This window comes from Lissotriton vulgaris, chromosome 6, assembly GCF_964263255.1.
Source record: "Lissotriton vulgaris chromosome 6, aLisVul1.2, whole genome shotgun sequence".
Lineage (NCBI taxonomy): Eukaryota > Metazoa > Chordata > Amphibia > Caudata > Salamandridae > Lissotriton > Lissotriton vulgaris.
Window position 1 is genome coordinate 1,381,463,378 of NC_141694.1, and position 24,999 is coordinate 1,381,488,376.

Consider the following 24,999-nt stretch of genomic DNA (forward strand, 5'->3'; position numbering starts at 1 on the left):
GAAAAACTCCCCAAATTTAGTGGCTCATGGGCTGCAATGTGTGGCTTGACTGAAATGTTAGGTGTAAGATAAGAAATAGCACACATGCCTTCCCAATGCCGGGGAAGCACCTTGTATGCTTTAGTGCCACAAATAAAATACATTCCGCGCTATAACGGTTTGTCCAATGTGTGATATTTACTGAGAGGAAGGCCTACCCCTTCAGGAAAAGTATTTTGGAATTGATCAGACCATTTGTAATCAATCCATGAAGAATTTATAAGCGTAACATTTGCCCTTGGTGCCATGTATGCCATGTTAGAAATCACATTTGGTGCCCTAGCATGCTTATTCTTTTGCTCAATAAATGGATCATATAGAAGACCTTCAGGAGTTATTAATAGTGTCTCTCCATCTACAGTGATGTTCCAGTAATGCAAAATATAGTTTACTTGCTTTCTTCGTACCTTAGCTGCCCAGTTCCTACTTACTGTCTGTTTTTTATGTTCCAATTCCCTGTGATATTATCAAATTCTAATATGTAGGACACTGGCTACTTTTTAAATGTCTTAAGTATCGTGAAGCTGGGTTATATCATGAAACATGATGCTTTAAACATACAGGAAATGTTCTTTCCTTGTCTTTGTATTCTACTGTAGGAGACACTTGGTATTGGGCTTGAATATTTGGCAGTATGGTACAACGTGGGTACCATCCAATCCTTCCTTCTCCACAATCCCAGGTTACATTGGATATGAGGCATCCTATTCCTTACGCATAATTTTGTGTAGGCACTGGTGTTTCATAAAGGCCAATTGGGTCGCTGGGGTGTCTGAATAATTCTCTACAAATCCAGTAATTTTGAAGACCTAAATCCTGGGCAACTTTCTCATGTACTGCTCTAGGGATGGTCATGAGGTTGTTACAGTACAGGTAACATACATATAATTAGGGTACTAAAAAATATTGTTAGCATAATGCAATACATTTTCTTGACAGTGGTAAATATCACTTTCGGAATTTAAAATATTGTTAGGCAGTGTCTTTCAGTCCAGGGTACCTTCTGTAAGTGTCAATAATGAAAATCTTGTGGTGCGCTGTCATCTGCTTCTCCTCCTGGTCCGTAGTCATCTTGTTCAGGGGCGGTTTCACAGACCTGCCCTGCATGCTTCACTCAACAGCATCAGTTGGTGTCACCGTCCCTGGGACACTTGATGATGGACCCTCAGTCTTGTTGTTAGGAAAGGTCTGGTCTGTCTCCCCCTTGTCCTGTGTTTCGGGCTGCTCCACTTCTGGCCAGGGGTCTTCCATTAAAGGTGCCTCTGCCTCAGGTATTGTTGGTCCAGCCCTGCATCGTGTTCCGAGCAGCCACTCGGGACGTCCCTGCACCTTTAGTGATGTTCTGGTAACCAGGAGCACAATGTGGGGTCCAGTCCACCTAGAAGTAAGAGGAACATTTTTTATTTTTCTCACCATGACCATGTCTCCAGGTTTAAAAGGTTGTGTTTGTTCTAAGGAAGAATGGGTAAAAGCTTCCTTCACCTGGAGATGGTGATGCCTCAAGACCATTGACAATTGTACAGCATAGTAAGAAATCTGCTCCTCGTCCACAGCAGTGCTACTTGGGATGCTGTAAGAGGCAACCTCAACCCCACCGACATAGGCCGCCCCATCAATACCTCATGGGGGGACAAGAGCATTGTTCTAGATGGTGTTGCTCTTATGGCATGCAGCACTAAAGGCAGCACATCTGGCGATTTCAGGCCTGTTGAATCAGTTGTTTTGGATAATTTATGTGTTATTGTGCCGTTCATTCTCTCTACCTGGCCTGAAATTTGTCGGTGGTAAGGGGCATGCAGTTTCCACTCCATACCCAAACAGTCACACATCTTTTCCACAATGGCAGCAACAAATTCACCCCTTTGTCACTGTTTATGATCTGGGGGACCCCAAATTGAGGTATTAAATCTTTCATCAAGCATTTCACAACAGTTGCTGTATCATTCTTCCTAGTAGCAAACGCCTCCACCCATTGTGGGTAGTAGTATTGCTAGTAGCAAATTCTTTACTAAGGGGCCATTTTGATTGGGGCATCCTGATGCTGTTATGAAATCACGATACTGCCACAGCTGGCCAAAATCATGGACAACTCTAAAGGCACAACGTGAATCAGTAGTAATATTAACATTTTTCCCCTCAGCTAGGATGCATTCTATTGTTACAGCATACAGCTTGGCTTGCTGGACAGATGTACCAGGGGGGAGGGCTACACTTTCAACTATGCTGTCTACTGTTATAGCATACCCTGCTCTGTAATCAGTGTCTGTTAGTCTGCTGGAGGAACTGTCAGTGTACCACTCATAGTCAGTTTTTTCTAATGGTGTTTGCTGCAAATCTGGTCTGGGTGTGGTGCATGTCTCCACAACTTTAACACACTCATGGTCAGGGGTCTCATCTGAATCACCTAGTGGTGGTAATAATGTTGCCAAATTAACACGTGGGCATCTATTAATGGTGATATTGTGTTAGACAACAGAGTGACCTCATAACCTGTTCGCCTGGCCGCAGAAAAATGTTGTGTTGCTGCAGATGACAACAGCAACTGTACCGAATGTGGCACATAAGCAATACAAGGGAAGTCCAACACAATTGGAGCCGTCCTCTCTACCATCACAGCTGCTGATGCCACTGCTCACAAACAAGTGGGATGCTAAATTACTGCTGCAGGCAAAGTCATGGAGTAGTATGCCACAGGTCATTTTCCTGAGCCATGTTGCTGTGTCAGCACACCATTTGCAATGACATTTTGCTCTGAGACACATAGAAATGGTAGGGCAGTTTGTAATCAGGCAACCACAGGGCTGGCGCAGTGTACAAAGTTTCTTTCAGTTTCTTAAAACAGTTTGCAAGTTCATTAGTCCATACAATGTTGTTGGGAGCATCTTGTAGTGTACATTGTCGCAGGTTGGCATCATAAGATCTGTACTCAGGGATCCACTGGCAGCAGTAGTTAATCATCCCCAGGAATGATATCATTCCTTTCTTGGTGGATGGAGGCTGCATGCCTTGAATCATTTTTATCCTGTCAGGTGATATGCAGCGTGTTCCTTTGGATACCACATAACCCAGGTAAGTTACCTCTTTTTGGCAGCACTGGAATTTTGACAATGAAGCTTTGTGTCCTCTCTCCTGGAGGTGATTCAGCAGCGCTACAGTGTCTTTTTCACAGGCCTCAAGTGATGGAGATGCCACGAGTAGATCATCAGCATACTGCAAGATGATGCTACCTCCTTCCAGGTGTAGGCTATCCAGGTCTCTCTTTACTGCCTGCGCATAGACCCTGGGACTCTCAGTATAGCCTTAAGCTAGTCTTCTGAAAGTAAATGGAGTATCTTTCACTGTGAAAGCAAAAAGGTACTCGCTCTCTGGATGGACTCTAATACTGACAAATGCAGAGGAGAGATCCATGACCGAAAAGTACTCTGCCTCTACAGGTATAGAAGATAATATAGTATTGGTGGCAGGCACAACAGGTGCTAAGGGAACCACAATGTTTTTTTATCTGTCGCAAGTCCTGTATGAACCTATACTGCCCAGTATTGCCCTTGGGCAATGGAATGATAGGACTATTAAAGGGGCTGGATGTCTTTTTAATGATACCTTGTTGCAAGAGAGATTCAATCACAGGTTTTATTCCCTCCTCTGCCCTGGGTGACAGCCTGTACTGATGGACATAAGGTAATTCAGCATTCTCTTTAAGTGTCACTTTATGGGGAGGGCATGCTTTCAATAATCCTGACTCACTTTTGTGTTTTTCCCAAACCTCTGAGTTCACTTGCTCTAGGACCTTGTTTTTAGTCAGCTGTAAAGCCATATTCCCTTCAAGCTTGTCAAAAACTGAAGTCCTGTCCTTTCTGTTCATACACAACGTCCAAACGACCCTTCTCCATCTCATAACACAGACACCATTCCTAAAGGAAATGTAAAATCCTTAGTTCTAGGTAAGTCCTGAAGGAGTTTGACTATGGGGCCCAAATCCTTAGGGTAGTAGCCTGGTGCTACAGCTATGGATACATGTGGTTCAGAATCTGGCACTTGAAATAACCTCATTTCCTGCGGTCCTAGTTCAGTGCTCACTGAACACCCTTCTTTTCCTACATATAATGTGTGCTCAAGCAACTTCATAGTCCAGTGCAAATGTTTGTCTGCCCTGTAGGCATACCATTCAGGCACTGTTCCTGTGAAAAATGCTGATGTACAGTGTATTGGTCCAGGTATTAATATCAACTGCACTAAATGAGTGACCAATTCACTCTCAATGTCAGGGCTGCATTTAAACAGTTCTTGAAACATGTTTTTTTAAAAATTCTCCTTGTAATGGAGCCCATAGGTAACATATTGAGTAGGGAGACACAGAGCCCTCACTTAATTTGCATGCAGTAAGTGTTCTATTAGTAAATTCTAACCTGTCCTAAGGTACTTGTAAGTAAATCCCATTTTGTGAAAAATATAATGTTGCATGCAATTTACAAAGGAGGTCTCTCCCCAGCAAATGTATGGGTGCATCTAATGACAGCAGAAACTGATGGGTCATTGTGTAGTCATCAACAGAAACTGGTAGGGTCTCTGACAATTCTTCATGCATTATCATTCCATTTACTGATATAGTAGTGACTGTTTCACCACTACCAGGACCAAACTTGTTTCTTTCTGTGGATAGGGTTGTACCACTGTCTATTAGGAAATCAATCTCTTAATCTCCTACCTTAATCTGATACATGGGATTCTTGTCTGTTGTCTCTGATACCTTCATCATTGGGCTCCGGTTGCTGCAGTTTGTCCCATCTCTCTCTCCACGTGGTCCTATGCTGCTCCATGTTGCTGGTGGAAAGGATTCCTCAGGGAGTGCTGGGTCTGCTTCAGGTCTCTGGGCATGGGTAGTGCGGATGGCTGGGTCTCATTTCTGTCAAACCTTTCTTTCCTGTTGTTTCTATCATTTCTATTATACTGGTAACTTCTCTCGGTCCAGTCCCTTCTACCTCTATTATTTCTACAAGTGCGTCCCCAGAGCCCATACCTCTGGCAAATATAGCACCGATCCCTACTCTTTTCTCTCCTCTGCGGTCCTTGTCCATTATCCTGTCTTTTCTGTGCCCCCTGACAGTACATTGCTTCTGGTTCCTTCCCACTTTGTACTTGCTGCAACAGCATTCCTTCGTCATTTTCAGCAATGTCCTTCCTTACCTTCAAAATACCATCTCTTTCCATAGTTATGAGAAGCGTGCACAACTCATGATATACTTTAGTGGACCAATCAGGGGGGCGTAGTTTACAACTGTGGGCCACAGAAGCTAGCAATCCATTCATATGGGTTTGTGTAGCCAATACCTTATAGGCCTCTGTGGTGCGCGGTACCCCTGCACTGTTATCCCATGCTTCAATGTACCTTAAGATGTAATCAGCCACTGACTCAACTGGCTTCTGAAACGTGGCAGTGACTTGAGAAAAATCACCATGTTTAATTGCTAGGCCATTAATTGTGTCCCTGATAACCAATTATTCAATCTATTTTCTGTGACATCCATATTATTAGTCAGTATGGTCCAATCTCTTTCCTGTGGAATTTGGAACACACTTTTTACTAAAGACCATCTGCTCCCATATCCTATTTTTAATAGCATTTCTACATCTCAAGGGAGGGGGGGTTATAGGCAATACATATTTTATGAAGCCACTCATAACATTTTACACTGGCAGTGAGTGTTTCAGGTGCTTCCTTAGTTATTTGGGTTGCCTCCATGGTGGTCCATGGCTTTAGCATGGCTGTCGCCCCTACACTATTTTTGGTGCAGTCAGTTTAGTGTTCAATAGTATGTCATCAGTATATGAGCTCTCACCCTTTCCCTTAAGGGTCCGTGTTTGTGACCGTATATGTATCATCCGTTCCCTCCTCTCTACCTTATCCTGTAGTTTATTAATGGAGCATTGTATTGCATCCCTATCAGTGTTCACTTCTTCTTGGAACTCATCTGCCTCTTTCCTCAGGTGTGTTAACTTCTCATCTTTTATCTCTTTTGCACTCATCACTAAATATTCCCTCAGATCAAAAGTGGAAGGTTGGGCTGGGGATTCAAAAGCATGTAGCATGTCCCCTCCTAAGGATAAGTGCCCATTCAGGACTGGTGTTCTAAAACTGCCCTTTCTGGGGCTAGTTGGTATGCCAGGTACCCTGCTTAAATTACCTTCCAGGGATATGTGGAAATAAGGTACACATGATAAGCTTGGCTGTGAAGCCAGTGCTTGCTCATGTGTGTTATGTCTTTCACACTGTATGTAGGGCCCTGAAAGTGATGGGTAAATTGAAGTTGCTAGAAGAGGGGATGAAAATGGAGGTGCAGGAGAAACAGGCCCTGCAGACTGGATGTTTTGTCCCAATTGTTGGTGGCTGTTCTCATTGCTGGCTCTGAGACCCAGGAATTAAATTCACTATTTGCATCTACTCTCTGTCTTTTCCTTTCTTCCTCAGTAAGCAACAAAATCTCCTCCTCAGTCAATGCGCTACTAGTTATTTGCTCATTGTCTGTTCCTTCCCCCAGTTTGAAAAAAAGGCCTTGAGGCGTAGACGCGATAAACAGCTTCTTTAACTTATTTATGTCAATATTTACTTGGCGGTGCGTCCAAATACATAGCAGAGCAGCAGCCCATCTAGAAGTATTGGCATTTGGTATTTCTTTAACCAGGTCTGCTTCAATTGTTGAAAAACCACACTTTTGCAATAGTGACAACAAATCCTGTCTGTATGCACATAGGGCCAGATGTAGGTCGGTCGGTAACGGCCGAAAATCGGTATTTTCGGCCGTTACCGACCGGTATACAAGATTTGGCATGTAGGGGGCATTATTTTACCGAATCGGTAAAATTACCGAATCGGTAATTTTACCGATTCGGTAAAATAAAAAATCTGTAAATTTATCGATTCGGAGCCACCCATATGTAGGTGGGACTCTTTGGAGTCCCAGGAGCCTTAACAAATCGGTATTTTACCATCAAATCCAATTTGATGGTAAAATACCGATTCCGGTGTGCATGCACATGTGTGCATGCACACATATGCCATGTGACAGGCAGACCTGCCCTTAGGGCAGGTATGCCTGCCACATGGCACCCATGCCTGTTTTGGGGGTGCCAGAGGGTGTCAAAGTGACACCCCTTGCCGCCTTGTGAAATTCGGTATGCCCATTCATTCCTATGGGCTTCAAAGCCCATAGGAATGAATGGGCATTACCGATTCGGTATTTACCGAATCGGTAAATACTGAATTCATCCGATTCGGTATTCCAGCACATCTGGAATACCTACATGTCGGACCCGTTGATTTACCGATTTTCAATTACAGAATCGGTAAAATTCAGTAATTTAAAATCGGTAAATCTTTCCTACCTACATCTAGCCCAATGTTACTTAATTCCAATAAACACTGGCTATAAGATGTGGGCCAATCGTTTGCTAATGCGAGCTCTTTTTTAGTAGGCTTCTTGCACTCACTATTCACCTTTGCTATTGCAGAACTTGCTATTGCAGAACTGTCTCTGTATTCAGTGGAAGCATTCTCCTGGCCTTTCATTTTTGAAAGGAGAGCTTTATTTTTTGCAATTGAAAGCCACTGCTGTAAACAATCTTTTACATAATGTGAATCCCATGATGGGTCACCCTTTAAGTGTATACTTTCTGTCAAGCGTTCAATGTTATCTATCTCAAGAGAACCAAATCTAGGCCACATCCCTTCATTCCCTTTCCACGTCCATACTAGCGCGCAAAAAGGAGTTACATATTCTAAACAATTTTACAGACTGAACTGCAGGGCTATATGCTGGTAATTTAAAATCCTTCTCTAATGACAGTTTTTTAAACAATTATTTTGTCTTTTTCAACATGCAAGGCCTTACCACCTCCATAGTTCCTTTAGAATAGCTGGTACCCATTGTGCCTTCACTCACCATTTTAAACCTTGAAAGATAATAAGATCTGTCTCCTGGAAGGAAAAATGTGTTAAGATTTGGATAGAGAGACTTGAGAGAAACAATCAACAGTTGTGGACCACTCAGACACCACATAAAACAATTTGGCTTCTCTGATGCAATTTGTTTTGATATCACTCAAAGCATTTCAAATAAACATAGCGGGACAAAACTTTTAAAGATCAACAGACAGAACAGTGCAAATTTGAAAATAATTTCCTTGTGTCCTGCAGCCAGCCAATAGTCAATGCTTTGCACGCTACACTCTGGGAGGGTTGTTTTTGTTTCTTCGTCCCTCTACTTTTGGGTCATTAATTATTGTCTTTCCTAGGTTCTGCTGTTGCGTATGGGGTCCCGTAGACCCCTGTTGCATATCAACTCCAAAGTATTGATACAGAGAAAGATTTTAATAATGATAAAAATTTCAATCAATGATGAAAAAACCAATCAATGTTTCTCTACAGTCCCCTAGTTAGATAACATGCCAGTTCCTACCCCCTCTCTTTAAAAAAAAAATACTATGTTCTAACTGAGCATTTGAAATACTGAAAGGTCACTCCAGCAAGTTATTTTAGCTTTACAGCCTACTTACCAACTGGTGACATTACAGTCCTTCAATGCATCTCACTTCTGACGCCACTTTGTTAGGTAATAAATCCATTATGTTGAGTAATAAATCCTCCAACCCTCCTCAAAGCGACGCAAAGCAAACAGACCCCAGCTGCCACGAAACACAGGAAATGTTCTTGCACCTTTGTCCGTTTATTGGCATGCCAAGGCAGAAGGCAGATGCAGTGTCACGTCTTGGATCAAGCTTCTTCTGCCCCACATAGGTATTCAGGGGATAATATATAGGGCAGAAAGTGCAGTCATCAGTGAAATCCTAAGTTGGGGACAAGGGCAAAGACGGTTGTACATATACAAATAGCAGTGTCATGCAACCACAAGACATAGAGCAATGTCAGGGCACAAGGGACCAGAAAGTAAGTTTAAGCAAACCTGCTAGATTCAGAGGCTTTTCACAGCTGTTAACCCAGGATGTGTCAAAGAGGGAAACAAAGGTCCTGGGGTCAGGCTTGAATAGATTTGTAAAAGGGGGTGATTTTTGGAGCACAGAGCAAACCGTTTGGTCAGGCACAAACCTAGTTAGCTCAGTGGGTTTGAGATAGTGTGGAGGAGAATTTGGGATTCATTCACTTATTTGGCTGATGCAAACATATAGATATATATTTTTCCTCACAGTGCCCTCCTCACCATTCTGCTACCTCAACCTAGCCCTCATCAAGCAGCTTTTAAAAAAACAGCTTTTGAGTCAGTTGTGCCCCGTTAAAAAACTCTAAAGCAGTATCTACACCCATCCAAACCTCTTAGTACTTAGGAAGGCTAGATGGAATTGGGTAGTAGTTCAATCAGACAAATTTGACCAGAGGGGATAAAAGATAATAGCAGCCAATGTCCTTGCATTTTTCAGCCCTTCAAAATAAGTAAGAACGGTAAGGCAGGAAGGTCAAAGCAAGAGGTGCTGAAACGCTAACTCAGAAGAAGAAAAATGGTTCTGTCGGGAAAACACAATTACTTGGCGATATACTGTATATACAATTAAGAGACATGATTCTAAGGAGAAATCGTGAAAAACAAACAAACACCTGATCGCACAAGAAGATATAGGCAAATTATTGTATTTTAACCTTCTGCACGGTTTGAATCAGTTGCCGCTGTCCAAAACATACAATAAATAAACAACGTATACAGTTAAGAAGTGAGGCGTGACTGGTGACTGGGTGCTCAACGGAAGATTAGACAGAAAACACATTCATGAACATACATATATATTTACAATTTTTAAATCACGTGTGTCCACAATTTATTGCACTTGTTTCAAAACGGATCAATTATTTATTTTGTTCGTTGAAACTTTGTGTGGACCGATACACAAACAGAACATCGACGTTTCGACCCTAAATGTGATGCGCTGATTTGTCTGCATCTAAAGGCGGGTCTTCCTCAGGACTGCGAAAGGTTGGACAGACTTAGAAAGGAGTAATTTAATTCTGACGAGCATTGGAGCACGAGTAAGACGTCCCAGCACTTTGCACGGCAAATGATCGCTACAGCGACAAACAAAGACTAGGATCTACGCACCGGCTGGTATTAAAGACCATGGAAAACCAAAGAAGGATCTTGACCCACCAAATCGGAGTTTGTCGGCTGACATCCTCCTCATTATAGTTGAAGCCACCAATTAAATTACTCCTTTCTAAGGCTGTCCAACCTTTTGCAGGCCTGAGGAAGATGCAGACAAATCAGCACATCACATTTAGGGTTGAAACGTTCTCGCTCTGTTCGTGTATCGTCCACACAAAGTTTCAACGAACAAAAGAAATAATTGATCCATTTTGAAACAAGTGTAATGAAATGTGGACAAATGTGATTTAAACATTGTATGAATATATATACATATATATACATATATATGTATGTTCATGAATGTGTTCTCTGTCTAATCTTCCGTTGATCACCTAGTCACCAGTCACGACTCACTTCTTAACTGTATACGTTGTTTATTTATTGTATGTTCTGGACAGCTGCAACTTATTCAAACCGTGCAGAAGGTTAAAATACAATAATTTGCCTATATCTTCTTGTGTGGTCAGGAGTTTGTTTGTTGTTCACGATTTTTCCTTAGAATCATGTCTCTTAATTGTATATACAGTATATCGCAAATGTAATTGTGTTTTCCCGACAGAACCATTTTTCTTCTTCCGTGTAACTACCCAGGTTCTATGGGTAACTGGGTTACCCCATTACGTTTAATGGAAAACACTAACTCAGGCTCACATATTACAGAGTCCCTTATCATTGCAAATGATGCCGATGACATTTTTAACCCTCCGCTTCCTCTTCAATGGGTATTACTGGCTGGCTCTTGATTGTGGTTTTCGCAAGAATACCTTCACTACTCTCAGATTACCGAATTAATATTTCACAATGAAAATCTTGGTGAACCATAAACCGAAAAATAACGCTTTTTGGGGAGAAATTACAAAAAACGGTGTGCAAAGTAAGTTTGTCATGCTCATTAAGCATTTCAGGCATGGACATTGCCTATTCTGGCAGTATTGATAATTCCCAGTTGGCTGAATTCTGACACGATTACCCACCTATTCGTATTTTAATGTGGGCCATCATCTTCAGTGAGCAGCTAATAACAAAGGCCCATGTCTATCTTTCAAGCGACTGAAATCTTAAGGTTAGGACTTAAAGGGAAAGTCCTATGAATGATAGTGAAAATGAAAGTGTTATCGATTGATCTTGCAAGTGAAAAAATTAATTACAGTGCGGCTGCATTTGTGTTCAACTGCATTCTTGCACTGCAGCTCACATAGAGGTTAGAAGCAAATCTTTCCATGTTAAACGATTACACTTACACCAGTGCGGACTTGTGAATTACATCATACCAAAGAGTGCACAATGATAATGAATTAATTATTGGTTAGAGAGACTTGATGGTGCAAAGTCTAATCTGTGTGTAAAAATAATAGCCCACGTTTGGCCTTTTGGCCCCAGCCCATTTGTCTTTCAATTTTTTCAAGCTGCGGCCTGTCCCAGCCTGACTAAAACCCTCAATACTGTACTATAATCATTACTCACAGCTTCATTTTCTCTTCTGAAAATGCAAGTGGAATTACTCAAATATTGCTTTAAGAAAAATGTCGGAATCAAAACACTCAAGCATTTGTTCTATAAAAATTGCAGTCTGTAGGCAATAGTATGTGCGTAAATTAATCCTAATATCCATTGCCTTCCATTTACATTAATTGCAGAGCTTGGTCAATTTCACTCATTTGTATTTAAACTGAATAGCTCATTAGTTAGCTGACTTTTACATTACAGAACGGAAAGTGCAGATTGAATTTGAATCAGTGCAGCAAACATTGCAGAGTATCCCTCTGCAGAGTATACATGATAGGTTTTCAAACTCAAGACTGAGCTTGCTAGAGAAATGCATTGTTCACCTTCATGTACAAATAGCAAAGGTCAAGGATGTTCTTAGCATTTAGGCGCATTATTTCCATACCTCCTGCATTCCATCTGATCTTTGGTCTATATTGCCCACATTGAAGGCCTCCCAGACCATTACCAGCAATCCCATGGTCACCTTTCTTGCCCAGTAAGATTTTATTTGCAATAATAAATAGTGCATGGTGATTACCATCCTTGTCTGTTTTAAAGCCATGGAAAATATCTTTGATTATTAGTTGCAACTGGCATATTTGTGAGAATATTGCTAGGTCACAGATATTTAAACCCCTTTCTTCAAAAGTAATTAGGGTATAGCCCACATTATTTACGTCTCAGTTTAGTTGATTTGCAGGTCAAGAAACGTTTCCTGGTTAGGAAGGCATGTATCTCTCCATCTCATGCGCATAGTTCTACTAGCCTGGCGCTGGAGGGAGTAGGGCTGTGTTTTCCGTGAATGGGATGCAGATGAGTGTTCAATGTAACACTATCAGATAACGTTTCAAAATAAACCAAGATGTGAACGCTTCAAGAGCACGTGGTCTTCTTGACAGCCTCTCCAAACTGGACTACCACTAGGAACCTGCAGATGTCGAAAGGTCGACTGCTGGATTGGTAGTTCGGGCTGGACTGTTCCCATGAGGCACAGGGTCAAGGCTGATTTGCATATAGCCATTGTCTGACCTAGGGTGGTGTGGAGTGCAAAAAAACGATGGATTTAGGCCCAGATCTTTGTACAGGGGTGAATGTAAGACATTGTTCTGCATGCTGTCCATCAACTGTGTTTTTTGCGACTGCTGGATTGATGCAGGCAGCATTTGAGTACAGTCTGTTTTCCTGACAATCTACTTCCAGAATATCTAGATGTCAGGTCTCCGGATCATTTCTTACTTGCAATATATTTATTTGTTTTGTGTTTCGATAACTATGTTTGCTTGTGCAGTATCAATGTGCAAAATGATGACCCCCCCTGCAGAATATGGTGAGGGTCCCCTCACTCTTTGATATCTCACAGATATTCCTAGACTTTTGGCCAAATGGGCTCAAATGTGGAGGGCATGCTGCACCATAAGGACTGCAGGGGCTCGCATTATGCCCCTGCTCCTACTTTACCTCAGTTGTCGCATCGGTCAGGAACACGTCTATGAGGAAAGAATCTAGATAAAGATAGGATGAATGATAATGCACATACAGGGCCATATCTATGTAGGAGTTATGTCGCTTTTGCACCACATAACATGGTGCATGCGTGACACAACCCCAGATGCAATTTATCAAGCCACACAAGGCCACTTTGTGTGGCCCTGAGTGGCTTGATAAATCCAGAGTAACACAACAGAGTGCAAATTGCTGTGTTGCGTTACTCAGCCCTAGGGAGGGGTTTCATGGGCATTGTGTGGGAGTTTAATGCAACACCCATGGATTTTGATGCATTCCCAGATTTACCACTACTGGTAGACCTGGGAATGAGCCATAATACTATGCCTTCCCATTGTAGGTGGACCAAGTGGAAGTGTCTTTATCCCTCCTTGTTACGTACACACATAGATAGAGGAAAATGACTCTGGGGATTGATTGTGTGATTTCTGCATAAAAACAGTCCTGCATGCAGCCCCGGCCCTTTGCACCATGGTGCAAGGGTGCCCGCATTGGCACTTGGCAGCTCATTGTGTGCCAGCACTGGGAAAAGGCTGAAATGCGCTGTATTGTGATAATACAGCACGTTCTTGCCATTTCCCTTTAACACAGTGCAGCAAGGTGACTTGCTGCACTGCGTTACGTTACTTTGTGATAAACATACCCCATAACCACTTAATGCCATGTTGTGAAAAAGATGACACACCCTCCAATTGACTTTTCCTGTAGTCTTGTGAGGTTGTTTTTCTCATTATCTTTTCATTTGTGGAAGCATCAATTAGTGAAATAGCACAAGACAACTTAGATACAAAAAATAGGTGAAAGGGAAATGTTTTCCTTGGTGTGGTGCAATGGAGCACATAGACCCTTAAATAATAGAAGGTGCTGGAACTGTCACTGAGAAGCACTTAACGACCTGTGAGAGACATGTGAACTCTGCTAAATGCAATAAGAATATATTGATATTGGTAAGATTGTAAGCGGTTGAAGAATTAATTAAGGGGGAAGATAACCCAACTTCAGTATTATCAAAATCCTTGGGAGGGTAAATCACATCAACACTAAATAAAGTTGTGCTAAACCGTGTGTTAGTTTGACACAAAGTAGTCCATCTTACTTCAAAGGCAATATGTAAAGTATTTATGCAGTACTCAAACAGTAATGAAGTGAAATCAAAACACAGTAATAATCCCAAACCAATTTAGAAATATAGAGTAAATTGTAATAAATAAGATGACAGCAAAAACAACAAAAATCAAATCAGTAGAATAGAAGTTAAGCATTTTTAAACTTTAAAGTTCAAAATAGCCACAAAAAGCATTAAGCGCCAACCATGTTCAGGTAGTTGAAATTGACCAGGATAACAACCACAGTTAAAGCCGACGGCAACGAAGTGCAGGTCAGATATAGTGTCCAGGTCCGGCCCAGTGAAGTGTTTTACATTCAGCCTAAGGGCCTGGTTTAGATCTTGGCGGATGGGTTATCCATCACAACGGTGATGGATATCCTATCCACTGAAATATAAATCCCATTATATTCTATGGGCTTCATATTTCGGTGGACTGGATATATATCACCATTGCGATTGAGTAACCTGTCCACCAAGATCTAAATCAAGCCCTAAGTGTCTGGATTAGAAGTCAAAAATCTTCAGCTAGGCAAGGCAGCAGGCTGTGGTCAGAGAGAGTTCCAAGTTATTGGATATCTGCTGGGCGAGGTCTCTGTAAAGCTGTTCACTTTTGGCTGGAAAATTTACAGCTGGAGAAATTTACATTCTGTGCCTGGCCGGATACTTTTTGTGCCTTTACGCAGTAAAGATACCTCTGGGACTTACGTACTTTTTTGGTGCTCGGTTTCTTACAGTGGTGAAAGGCTGCATGCTTCTGCCAAAGAGGCTCCGTTAGGCCGAAAACCTTCTGTGTGTGGTCCCATTGGATCAGAATTGTTGCTATAAAGAAGAATTTAGATTCTAAGTCCCAGGCTTGAGGAAAGATTAGGGAGAGTACAGTTTGTCAAGGGTCCAGGACCTTTAGGGACAGCACTTGGGGGTGAATACACACTCCAGCGGAAGTCAGCAGTAGGGTCCTTGGCAGGCTCAATTGAAACTGGTCACCTGGGAATGCAAGAAAAGGCCTATTTGAGCTTTTTGTGTCCCTGTAGCTCACACAAGAGGCCATCCTTATGACCACAGGAGACCACTTATTTTTCCTGAATACAAAAGGAAGATCAGATCTAGTCTTCAAGGATCTTCCCAGGTCACAGATAGCAGGCTCATTGCTCTTCTGTTCTTCCACTGGTCCAAAAGTGATGTAAGTAGGATACTGGGGATGCCACTTTTATTCCCAGTGACAGCCTGTGGGTTGGGAAAACACCTGACCACTCCTTAACCAATGAGGTAAAGGTTCCCAGAGGTGACCCAGACCATTCTCACAGCACTTTCAGTGTGTTTTACTGTACATTATCCCTTGGTATCCCTCTCTACCTAAGTACAACATGGTAACACTCGTATTCCCTTTCAGAGCTTCCTGTGCCTACCTAGAGGAGTGACTATAATAATGAGCAAACCCTCTCTTGGTGGGTATTCCGACCCAGTTCTGGCGCAGCCCCACCATCCCACTGGATTTGGAGCCAAGATGACTAGTGCGACAAAAAGAAGCAGGTCTTGTGTGAGCTGAATCTGCCAGTGACATGATAGGCAGCATTTGAAGATAGATCAGGAAGAGGTTGGGCACAACCCCAAGGCAAGGTATGATTGCAGTGTTGTGCGATGATTGTATGATATTATAGAAATGACATTGTTATTAAATCCTTAAAACATTAAATTTAGGGTTTGAATATACATGTATTGTATCATTTGTCAGAATAAATAAATACGTCTATTTTATCAGATATTCATGATTCCTTGGCCTTTATGTGTCTATTGTGAGTTTTCAATGTATTACGTTTCCAAGTTTCTAGGACATACGTATTTTCCTTGCCCTCAGAACTGCCATTTATAGCCGAGGTTCATTTTCTGCATAATAAAATGAGATTGTAACAAGCTGTATGTGGGCAGCATGATTAACAGATTTAGGATTTTCCAACATATATGATCCATAAGGAATGGAGATAATTGACATCTCATAGCATGCCATTGTGAACTGCATCATGAGTTAACCTTGGTTGGTTTTAAATACTATGGGACTAAGCATGTCAGAATGAACCCCCGGGTAGGAGGTAGAAAAACGGAATTGAGAGGAGAGGAATCAAGACTCATTGTGATATTGGGAACTGAGATCCCTTGGGGGCACAAAACGGATGCAGAACTACATGTGCACCTATAACTGATAGAGAACTATATGTTATGGGTCTTCTATGCATCATTTGACATGCTTCAGTTGACTGTCTTTTAACATCTATTGTTGACACATACTATGGATGCATTTTAGAATAGCATGTGATCAGGTATTTTGGAATAGATTGTACCCAATGTGGAATTGAATATGTGTTTCCTGATAGACTAATATTTCCACGTTGATAACATAGTATGTAGAGACCTTGAAACAGCATGTCATCTTGTTTTATGGTATAATTTTAGCCTCCCATTTCCCCTTTCGGTAAATATGAACGTCATGCACTTATTTTGTAAGTCTAAGGGGCCCATTATCCCCCATGTACACCCCCCACCCCCACAAACACCCTGGGGTCCCACAACGGCCCCCCAAAGACAAAACCGCATGCCTTTCCTAGGCGGAGTCTCCGCCATGGAAAGGCATTTCACTGCCATGATGATAATATGGATGGCGGTGCCTGCAAGGCACCTCCACCATATTCCTGGACTTTTCCACCCGGTAGGCAATCATGCAGATTGCCTACCGGCAGACAGTCTTCCCGATTAATCTTGCATATGTTGCTATCAAAATCTCAAATATAGAAGGGTGATTATATACATACTCAGATGAATCTCTTATTAACAAAATTCTCATTTTCAACAAAAAACATACTATATAATATAGAAAAAAGTCGGGTACCCCTAATCCACCCCTTTCCACAGGCAACATAAGATGTTTCATCGCCCGCCTGGGTTTACCGGGACTCCAAATAAATTTCCCACAAAGTGACTGTAGCGCCTGCAGTTTAGATTTTGAAAACTCTAAGGGAATAGACCAAAATAAGTAAATAATTTTAGCGAGGATATTCATTTTTATAATATTAGTCCTACCTATGATGGTAAGGTACAACCGATCCCATTTCTCGAGAGAGTTCTTAATTTTCTGAAAAACATTACTCCAATTTGCATTAACCAATTCTTCCATGTCTGTTTTAATCCGTATCCCTAAATAGGTAACCTCTCCAACCACCCTCTCATCCTCCCAAGTTATAGCATCTGAACAAAGAATCTGAGTTTTGGCTGCATTAAGTTTATACCCAGTTATCATCCCGAAGTCTTTAGACAATTTCTCAATCTCTGTGCTAGCAGTTTCAGGTGTGTCCGTTACTACTGCTATGTCATCCGCATATGCGAATACAGAAAAAGAAAAATCAGAAACAATAAAGGGAGGAATTAAAGTGTTTCGACTTAATAGCTCAATAAAAGGATTAATATATAATGAAAACAATAACGGAGAACAAGGGCAACCTTGACGTGTCCCTCTTGTAATACACAATGACTCTGAAAGTCTCCCCGAAGCAGATATTTTTGCTGTGGGATTGAGATAAAGTGTTTTTATAGCTTTAATGTATTTTTGGCCAAAACCCATTTTATCCATTAAAGTCCAAAGATACTCCCAAGACACTCGATCGAACGCTTTTTCGGCGTCTAATAAAAAAAGCGCTAATTTCCGTTTGTTCACTGCAGCCAGATCAAACAGCGTAATGACCTTATTAACCCCTTCCATGCTCATGACGAGCTCAGCTCGTCATGCAGTACACTGCTCGTGTGCTCATGACGAGCTGAGCTCGTCATGAACAATGGGATTTAAGAACAAGCATTGGAAATGCAATAGGTCTCGCATTAATAAAGTTTGAGCTATTTGTCTTGTAAATGACATTTTTTTTTATTTGTGTTGGTTTTGAAAATAGCTAAATTAATAGCTTTGTCATTTACAATGCCAATAGGTATAACTTTCGCAAATGTGACACCGATAGCATTTGTAATGCAATGTGTTGTATTTACGTGATTTACATGTATTGATATTACAAATAACAATGTCTTTTAATGTTTTTAATTAATTAATACTTAAATAAAAGTTATTGTAATTTCTAATGGCAATAGCTTAAACTTTTGTAAATAACTTTTGTTAAGATTATGTTCAGTGTATTTTATTGTGACGAAAATCCAAGAACAGAAGTGAAAGGGTGAGGGGGGTGAGGGTGTGGGTGTGTTATTTTCGGCTCTTTTGAAAGTGTGGCATAGGCTACCACACATGAAGAAATGCGTTCTGAGCATACAAATAATTGCTTGTTTTTCCATTGCGCTTTATACCAAGCTTGAGCTTGTGTGCGAATATGCACTAAACTTTGTTAACTATACAAACCGCAGTTCTGTCGCATCTAGGCTGTGCCCTAGTTAATGGCGCTCATTTCTCCATATGCGAAGGATAAAATACTGTGGCTGACGTGCCAGGAGGATTCAGACTCGTGATCTACAAGTTTTACAACATTCAGTTGACCAAGCCCCTTACTCTTCATAAATGTGCAAGGAAAAAAACACCCTTTAAATTAACGGGCCACGCCATGAAAACAGAAAAGGAAACAATAGTTCCACGTAGTTTCGCGCCCCCGGCAATGACCAACAAAAATGGGTAACCGAATACCATATATGTTGGGGTTCCATTGGGTAAGATAACTGCTGTACCAGCTTTCACTGGATGGGCCTATGAGCGGGAGAAGGGTTACTGTTTCATCTACATGTAACTGTATAAGGAGATCTGGACTGCTTAACAGAACACTGAGAGCAGGCAAACAGATCATGCAGCTACAAGCACTGTCCGTGTATTTATCTTTTGTATTCTGATAGTGGGTTTTAACGCTTAGCTTCATTAACAAATTATGTGTGCAGTGGTAAGGATGGGCACCTCGAATAAACAAGAAACAGGTGTGTTACTTTGTTGAATTGACAGCATGTCTGACGTATGCGGTTTTACCGCCATGAAATGCAGTGGACAGGAAGCGGAAATAACATTGTTTTATTGAAGCCAGTACGCCAGCATTTGAATTTTTGTCCTGAAGATAGCACACCAAAAGCCTGAAATACATACATTAGGCAACGTATGTGCATTACCAGATATATTTTGGAGTGCAGAGGCTGGGGATGGGGTACAGGGTGCAGAGGTAAGAAAGTAACAATAGTGTGAGGTGCCGGGAGAGGGAAAGGAACCGGACGGATGAGTGAGAGATGGGAACTGTTTGGAGATGTGAGAGAAATAAAGAGCAGTGAGCGAGGAGTGCAGATTAGGACAGTGCGGAGGTAGAGGTGGATGAGGTGAGAAAGAAACGAGCGGGTGATGAAGAGATGGTTGGGGTAGTAATAGGCTAAGTAGATAAGAAGACCGAGTAGTGCTCGAATAGGGGAGAGACAGTGCTTTAAGTGGGTCGGATCTCGTTGGATGCAGACCCGACAGTAAATAAAGTAAAACGAGACACGGCCAACCGGCCGTGAAAGTGAAAGTAACTTCAAGTTTATCTAAGGGCGCAGAACCAATACTAGGATACATAATGTGTCTGTGAAGATAATGGGAAGGGGTAACTTCAGGGGCGAGACACGTGGTTTAGAGAGTACACGTTCTAGTCGCACATAATGTAGACAGTGAGCACAGAGTTCACATGCTGCTTACAAGGACTCGACGTGTTTGATGTGCTGGAGCTTGAGCACCTCTTCCTTCTTCCTCCGCTTCTCCCTGTGGTCTTGCTTCCGTCTGGGGGAGCTGGAGCACAGCTCATCCTGCTGCTGGGAGGAGGAGGATCGGCGTCGCCGACGACTGCTGGACCCAGCTTCTACTCCATGCTTCTCCCTCAGAGACATGACCAGCTCCTCCAAAGTCCACCCAGGCACGGAAACGATAACGTAATATTAGCTGGACGGCTGCTCTTTGCCTGCTAACCAGGCACACACGCTCTGCAGCCTGTACTGTAGCACTATGGAAATAGAAGACGGCATAGAATTTTCTTAGCATATCTTTCGTCGCACCTAACAGTGGTGGCCATATTGAAATGGTCTTATTTGTAATAAGATGCTAGAAATATTTCCCCCACCAGATTATTTTTAGCAATATCTTAATAAAATACATTTATAACGAATAGCGTTAAAAATTGTATTGAGTGACTATGTTTAAGAGAATATTAAAATACCATCAGGTCAAGACAATTTCCTAAAAGCTTTATCTTCTCAAAACATATTTTGGAACTTTTTGTCCAGTGGGGGGAAATAACCAATAAAAGAACAAGCAAACACCGCCACAGCCCGGCTTTAACAGGAAGCCAGGCAACCTTTGTTGGGACAGGGGCGGGGCCGGACAAAAACAGGAAGCAGGCGCTCCTGTGCCCGCCGGAGGATTTCCGTGTTAGCTAGCAGGGCTCCCGTGCTCGTGGAGAGCCCCGCGGCCCCCGCCTGTAAACTGGAATGACCCGCTGGCTGCCGAGGGACACGCAAGAAGAACCTGGTGAGTGGGGTTTGAGGGGGATGTGTGCGCGCGCGTGTGTGTGTGTGTGTGTGTGTGTGTGCGCGCGCACGTGTGTGTGTCTCTGGTGAGGTAAGGGGGGGAAGCGTGTGTGTATGCAGTGTGTGTATGCAGTGTGTGTGCGCGTGTGTGTATGCGACGGCGGGGGTGGGTTCTCTGTATGTATGGGTGCATGCATGGGCGCTTGTGTGTCTCTGTGTATGTGCATGCGTGTGTGGTGCTGTGCGCGCCCCCGAAGAGGAATCTGAGACTGCGACGCTCGTGCGTGAGCTCCGTCTCAGATTCCTTCTAACACGCCAGCAATAGTTGTCTTCGCAGACAAAGCAGGCTCCGCCTGCTTTTTAGGTCTGCTCGCCCTAAAAAGCAGCATCCGGAATGAATTGCTGCAGCAGTCAAGGTGTTAATATGGTCAACAGTACTTCTTTTAGGGATAAACCCATGTTAATATCTGGATACCAATAGCGCCACTACCCCGGATAACCTATTCGCTAGAATTTTCAAGTAAATGTTATTATCCACATTTAACAGTGAAATAGGTCTATACGATCCTACCACATCAGTGGGTTTTTCTTTTTTACAGAACACAACTATCGTTGCTTCAGACCATGTAGCGGGTGGATTGCCATCCTGAGCAGCTAGTATTACCTGGAATATCTCATCCTTTAGAATATGAAAGAAGCGTTTATAGATTTCAGCAGGCATTCTGTCTGGCCCCGCAGCTTTACCTACTGCGAGACCATTCACTGCAGTCTCCACTTCCATCATAGTTATCGGTAGGTCTAGTTCCCCAGCTACTTCAGGGTCTAGCCTCTTCAGTTCTATCAGCATTCTATCATACCACTGTTCATCCATATGTACCCCATCCTCCCTGGCATAAAGATTTGCATAACATTTTTTAAATATTTCTAAGATATGTTCTGGGTCAGAATGTGAGTCTCCCCGGGAATCCTTCATTGAATTTATGATCTGGGCCGACTGCTTCATTCGAAGCCTAGTAGCCAAAATTTTACCTATTCTCTCCCCAAATTCATAGCTCGTCAACTTAAAAGATAAGAATTTCCTGGCAATTTCCTTATCCCAAAATCCCAAAATGTTAGTCCTGGCCTTGATTACATCATTTTCCTCTACGAATAACCCCGTATTGCCCAATGCAACCTTGCTGGTTAAATGAGTCTCGGCTTTAGTCAGAAGTTCATATAAATTATCCAATTCTTTCCTTAAGTTCTTACGTTGCCTAGCTACGAAGCTGATACATTCTCCCCTGAACCCTGCCTTAAATGTATCCCAGACTACGGGAATATTGGCAGTGCCACGGTTTTCATCAAAGAAGATTTGAATCCAGCCCTGCATATGTGCAATAAACTCAGAATTTAACCCTAACTTCCTATCATATGAAAAGCTGGATTGTATCTTTCGTTTAGCTAGACGATGGATATCTACCACAATAGGAGAATGATCTGAAGATACCCTGGGATAAACTCTGACGTTAGTACCTTCTAATAAATTTCGGGGTAGGAAAAAATAATCTAATCTCACAAGCTTTTTATGAGGATGAGAATAAAAAGTAAATCCACTGTCTCTCTCACGCAGCATACCCTAGGCATCCACCAATCCATGGTCTTGTAAGAGATTCACGAGTGCCTTAAACACCTTAGGCTTACGTCCTTTATAAATTGCCTGTGAGTCCCTTAAAGCACTATTAGTCAGATTTATATTGATATCTCCACAAATCACTATAGGATGTTGAAAGTTGACTAACTCCATGTTGATCTCTACTAATGGGTCAGGGCCATCTAGATTGGCCCCATATACCGAGACTAAAGTAAATTGACTATTTCCAGTTTTTAATTCCACAATGACCCAGCGACCCTTTTTATCTTCTAATTTGCGACCTACTGTTATTGAGTTATCCTTAATTAATATAGCCACTCCACGTATCATGCTAGATTGTCTCGAAGCGGATACCAATACAAATCCTAAATCCCTTAAAAGCGTCCTTTTAACCCATGGAATATGCGTTTCTTGTACACAAACGACATCGGGTAGTATGTATTTTAATTCCGCTGCAACTTTGTGTCTTTTTATTAGATTGTTTAATCCGGCTACATTCAAAGAACATATTCTCAAACTATTACCAGCCATTTCAACTCATATTCATAATTCCCGATTTTGCCAGTTACTAACTCATAAAAATAAAGATGTACATAATATACAGGATTCATCCTTTCATAGGAGCCATAATACTTTTCAATGTAGCGCCCATTTTCCTTTTTGGTCGTATCTTTTCCATGTAATTCCACCATGTTTCTGTATTCATCAATTTTTTTCTCCCCCTTTTTTCACCCTCCCGTGCCCCAACCCCACCCCAAACACCAATCCACCCACTCACCCCCCTGTCCCCCCTGTCCCCCACCCTTCATAGAGGCTTTAGGACTTATGGTCCTGTGATGAAGTTTGCCGCTCCCCCTACCGCCCCCCAACAGAGTTTACTGAACATCATCTTTAACAATCCCATAAATCTTTCACTAAAGGTGAGAAATGAACAACTTAATAGATCAGATTGAATATGTTAGACATTCAACTGAATTTATAGAGACAGTAAGTACTCTTTAGCAGCAGCTTCGGTCATAAAACACCTGGTGCTCTCTTTGTGAAGAACCTTGAGTTTTGCAGGAAACAATAAATAAGCCTGCGCACCTTTGCCTTGAAACTGAGTAATGAGCTGTCGAAACTGCCATCTTAGCTCTACAGACTGTTTACACAAATCCGGTCTAACAAAAAATTCACAACCAAGCCCCTTACGTTTTTTGTCCGGGCGAGCCTTTATGAATATTTCCTCCCTTGCTTGAAAACTATTAAAGGCTACTAATATAGCCCAAGGTTTTTTGTCTCTAACATTGGCCCTGAATGGAAATCGGTGAGCCCTCTCCACCTCTCGGTCCCAATCCCATCTCCCAGACTCTGGCATAGCAACCTTCAAAAGTGACACTATAAAACCATGTGCATCAGACCCCTCCTTCCCCTCCTCAATTTGCAAGAACCTCAAATTATTCCTACTCGCTCTGTTTTCAATGTCAGTAAGCTTCCAGGTAACATCTTGCTTAGTCGCCATGTGCAGCTCAATGTCTTTTCGGTGCTGAGCCATCTCATCTTCTAATGAGGATATACGTGCTTCGGCCTCAGTTGCTCTTGTGACAAATTCAGTATGGGACTTGACTAGTCTTCTCACAGAGTTTTGAACCTTCTTGCAAGAGTTCTGTACCTTAATACTGTCCTCGCGATTTTCTTGTCTATGCTGCATCATAGTCTGGTAGATCAAATCAAGTGAAATATCCTCTATGTCCTCAGTGGGCAGGCCCGTGTTGGTATACCCAGTGTTGCTTATATTGATAGTGCCATCTTGTTCTTGCCTACTTCAATGTGTGTGTCACTTTTGCCCTATGTACTCCAGGTATAACTTGATCTTGAGAGCATTATGCATTTTAATCTGTGAGTCTAAGTCCTGACCTAGTTCGACCTCTACTCCTCTCACCCTAACTGTTTCAATTTTTATTAAATGTAACCTCGAGCGAATTTGCAACTTTTATATATGTAACTTTAACCACTAGTATCTGTTGTAGACTTTTGTATGGGAATTTAGAATTTTTCTGTTTGTATCTTTTATGTAACTCATGTACTCGAAAGTCCTTAAATAATGTAACTGATCCTTTTGTAAAGCGCTCTGATACCTTCAGGTAAAGTTCGCGCTATATAAAATTGCATTAAATAAATAAATAAATAAAAGCAGACATTACCATATACTTTATCCTTTGATTACCATCTGTTTACCTCTATGCAGCCATCACTTTTGCTTGGTGTACCCCGGAAACAACCTGAGCCCTTCTGGGTCGTTTCCTTTGGTAAGTTGGATTTTTTGCGCCCCGTTTGCGTGGGTAGGGAGTAGCTTCTATACCGGAGTTAGGCCATCTCACTACCTTGTCCGACTTTGTTGTGCCCTGCCGTCCGGCGGGGGCTGGGCTGCGAGCGCCGTCTCTGTTTGCTACTCCCCTATTCGGTAGGCCACGTTACCCAGCCGTGAGGCATCCAAGAGTGGGTGGTCCTACCCACCTTTCCTTAGGCCAACTCACCCAGCTGTGCGGCATCTGAAGGGGAGTGGACCTATTTTGGCACACCGGCCTCCGGTGTGC